Below are 4724 nucleotides of genomic sequence, written 5' to 3'. Positions count from 1 at the left end.
AAAAACAGGTTGGTTGGAAAGAATGGGGGAAAACGTTGAAAATGATTTTGAACTCCTTTGTTCAACTATGTAAATGTTAAAAAAAAAAAAAAGCCAGGCACCACCTATAATCCTAACTACTCAGGAAGCTGAGATATGAGGTCCTCAAAGCTAGCCTGGGCAGCAAAGTCTCAGGATGCTGAGATATAAGGACCTTAGTTCAAAGCTAGCCTGGACAGCAAAGTCTAAGAGAATCTTATCTCCAATTAACCACCAAAAAGCCAGAAGTGAAGCTGTGGTTCAGGTGGTAGAGTGCTAGCCTTTAGCTCAGGGACAGCCCCAGGCCCTGAATGCAAGCTTTAGGACCTGCACCAAAAATAAAAATAAAAAACTAAGAAAGTATCCAAATAATGGCAATTTAAGGAAAGCAACAATTTATAAGTTCTTTTTGGAAGTACTCACCTGTTGTTCAGTTATGAAATTACTTAATTTCTAACTCTGTGAAACTTTCATCTTCAGTCAGTGTGCTGACTAAAAAAAAAATTGCTCTTCTGGGGAGAAAAGAGTTGGCTAAAGTTATTATGTCATTTTAAAGTTTGAAAACCATTGAAATCACTATAAAACTGCTCATATCAAGTTAACACTAATAATATTTGGTATTATTTACACTAATAATATTTGGTATTATTTACCTAGTCTTTTGTTCATTCTGTTAATATTCATATACCATACAGATATAGGAACACCAACCCTATTTACTTGGTATTTATTGTTTTATCTATTTTCAATTGGAAGGTTTACATAAATAAGTTGTGTATAAGCATATATATGTATATATATGTATATGTGTATATATAGTGTTAAAATTGATGAGAATAAGCTTCATTGCTTTGCTTTATGAAACTTTTTAAACTTCAAGTGCTAAATTTTTTTCTTTGTTCCAAATATCAAAAAGTAATCCTAGCTTTACCCCTGCTTTGAATTTCAACTTCCTACTTCAAAACAACTGAGTTTCTGGGGCACTGGTGGCTTGTACCAACAATTCTAGCTACTCAAGAGGCTGAGATCTGAGGATCAATGTTGGAAGCCAGACCAGGCAGGAAAGTAAGATACTTCCTTCCAAAAATCCAAAAGTGGAGCTGTGGCTTAAGTGGTAGAGCACTAGCCTTGAGCAAATAACCTCAGGAACAGTACCCAGTCCATGAGTTCAAGACCCAGGACACCAAAAAAAAAAAAAAAGAGTCTACAGAAACAAAGAAAACAGAAGTCCATGAAACAAATCTTTTGGTAATGAAAATACAAGGAGGTTCATGAAAAACTACCTTTTAATGATAAAATTCCTTAAATTTCATACAAAATGATTTGAAGGTTTTCCAATTTTATTTCACATATGAAAATCATCTTGAAAATTAAATGAAACTCACTGTATAAGACTGACCAGTAATGCATTATGGCAAGTTTTTATTTTTTTTGGAGGGGGGTGGAGGGTTTGTGTGTGTGTGTGTGCTGCTCCTGAGGCTTGAACTCATGGCCTGAGCACTCATTGTCCCTGAGTTTCTTTTGCTCAAGGCTAAGTGCTCTACCACTTGAGCCACAGTACCACTTCCAGTCTTTTTGGTAATTTATTGGAGATATAAGAGTCTCACAGACTTTCCTGTATGGGCTGACTTCAAACTTTAATTCTCACATCTAAGCATCTGGAGTAGCTAAGATTGCAGACCTAAGCCCCCTGCTCTCCACTAGCAATTTTTCAAGAGAAAATTTTCTTTTTCTTCTCAATGCTGGTGATAAAAGCTAACAAGCATTTTCCACTGTACCACAGCGACACTCCTCTGCCAAAATGAAAAAAAAAAAAAAAAAAGGCAGGGGTCTGGCTATGTTGTCCAGGCTGGCCTCAAACACCTCCTATATAGCTGGGACTGGAAGCGGGACAAATGGCATGGGACACTATACCAGCTTAAAAAGGGAAGCTAAGTGGGAAGTACACAAGTGGTTTACTTTCCACTGTCACATGATAGAAAAACATACAATTAAGAACTGCTTTCACTATAGTTTCCTACTTGTAGGTAGATTTATAAAAGAATTCCAGCTATCCAAGTGACTATCCTTAAAACTGACTGTACTAATAAAGTATTAGTGGGAGAAATCATGTGAGGAAAAAACTAGACATTTCTAGGGAAAGCATTCATATAATTTACTGACACCAGAATCATAAATATATACTGCACACAGTGCAGTGCCTTTTCTGAAACTGAACTAATGAATTGTTGGCACTGACTATTGTCTACACTGATAAAACCTGTGTTCTTTCTAGGAACTGAAGGAATTTACAAGGTCCTCAACAAAATTCTGATTACCATCAGACCCACCTAAAAAAAATGAACTGACTAAAGACTAAAACATTTCAAGTATCTCACATGCTTGTGCTACCTTATTCTCTCTCAAGAATAGACTACTTTCAGGGATTTTGTGATCAGTGGACTTCTTTTCTCAGTACTTAGGAAGCTTAGCTTCTAGTAATATCAACAGATAAGAATTTGCCAACAAATTCCAACTATATACATATATATATACATATATATTTGAAAAAATATAACCAATACCCGGATATCTCTCTAAAGCCAGTAGGAGAAAATTTGTAATATATTAGACATTAAGCCATGTTATTTGCCCCCCAAAAAAAATTAAAAAAAAAAAGGACTGGCTGTGGTGTTGTTTTTTGTTTTGACTTAAGTTGTTCATTCGGTCACATTATCATTTGCCTTTAAAAGATACCAGAGGAGAACTATTATTACATGTTTATAAGATGATTTCTATATTGCTTTGTATGTCCCTCCCCCATGGTATAACCCCTGCTTTCACTGTATTTGATGTTGGTATAATTTGTGGAGGGGAAGAGCAAAAACAAATCGTTTAACTAGGGATACAAGTGGACCCATTGCACAATGAGATGTACAAGTCGTTATGTCAAAAAACAAACTTTACAACTTTGGGGGTAGGGATGGGGATGCAGGGGGAGATGGGAAGGGATGGGAAGGGGAAACAAAGAGGAGGCAACAATGCTTGATAAGAAATGTACTCGTTATCTTTTTTTGGGGGGGGTCCGGTCGTGGGGGGGCCTGAACTCTGGGCCTGGGCGCTGTTCTTCAGCTCTTCAGCTCAAGGCTAGTGCTCTACCACTTGAGCCACAGTGCCACTTCCAGCTTTTTTTCTTTTTGCTTATGTAGTGCTGAGGAATGGAACCCAGGGCCTCAGGCATGCAAGGCAAGCGCTCTACCACTGAGCCACCTTCCCAGTCCCTATACTCATTATCTTGCCCATGTAATTGTAACTCCTCTGTATGGTATTCTCACAATTAAAAAATAAAAATAAATAAATAAATAGGGAAAAAAAAACTACCTAAGGAAGTCTAAGCACTGAACTGTATCTGCAAAAATAGGCAGCCTCCAAAGACAGGGATTAGCCACCAGCCACAAATTCCTGCAGTGTCACAATAAAATAATTATCAAATATCATTGATAAAGGACTCTTCCAAATCTTACCCATAGAGACACTTTTTTTTTTTTTTTTTGCCAGTCCTGGAGGCTTAAACTCAGGGACTGGGCACTGTCCCTGAGCTTCTTTTGCTTAAGGCTAGCACTCTACCACTTGAAGCCATATCACCACTTCTGGCTTTTTGTTTATGTTGTACTGAGGAATCGAACCCAAGGCTTCATGCATGCTAGGCAAGCTCTCTACCACTGAGCCACATTCCTAGCCTTGGGACAACTATGTCTGATAAAACTAAAACTGTTACCTCCATTGAATTATCTATTGCTCAGTAAAGCAGAAGTTGCTCAGCCTGAGAGAAATGGAAAAAAAAAAAAAGAAATTAATGTTACTGACCATTGGTTTTCTCCCTGAAGGCTGTAGATACATCCTCCCTAGTAATTTAGAACTATCATAGAGGGGGGTTGTACCCATTCAGTAGTTAATAAAGAGATCTTTAAACTCTCGGCTGAGGGATTCATAATTTACCCTTACCACACCACAATGGTAAACTACTGCGACTAGAATGCAAACAATAGCCCTCCCAAGAAAGCACACTATTTTCCAAATGTTGAGTAGAGAACAAGAATGTTCCAAGCTCCAAATCCAAAATGCCACTTAATGGAGACAAACAAGCCACGTCAGGAAAACACACGGTCGTCTTAAAACCTCGCCGATGCCCTGGCAAGACCGAAGCAGCCTTATCATCACCAGGGAGACGGTTCAATCCCACGTCGTGGGCCTAAACACCGACACCTGAGAACGAAATCGCGCTCGCCCTGGTCAGGGCTTCCCGCCAATTCACAGCAGGGGGGGGGGGCACGGATCTTTCCAGCTGGGGTCTTGCGCCCGGCTTGGAAATCTCCCTTGGGTTCTTCCAGGGTTTGCGGCGCTGGCCACGCGGGACCCCGTCGCAAGGTCACGTGAACAACGCATGACTTGTATTGTGGACCCGGCGGCCGCCGGCTGGAGGGACACTGAAGTCAGGGTGCGCGCCAGACGCCGCCGAGAAACCAGTGTGCCCGGGGAGGGCGTACGTAGGTGATGCCTGGGGCACCCGCAGGAACCCGCGGCCCCCGGCGAGCAAGCGCAACAAGTGCCCACGGGCTGTGACTCGTAACAACTTCCCGAAGCGCTGCAGAAGCCAGGGGCCGGCCGGGCGGCCACGCTCCGCGACCCCCGCCGCGACCCCGACCCACCTCTCAGACGCCGGAGAC

Source organism: Dipodomys ordii, unplaced genomic scaffold, assembly GCF_000151885.1.
Source record: "Dipodomys ordii isolate 6190 unplaced genomic scaffold, Dord_2.0 Scaffold25, whole genome shotgun sequence".
Classification (NCBI taxonomy): Eukaryota; Metazoa; Chordata; class Mammalia; order Rodentia; family Heteromyidae; genus Dipodomys; species Dipodomys ordii.
The sequence above is the reverse complement of the archived record's forward strand: the minus strand, read 5'-3'. Positions refer to the sequence as shown.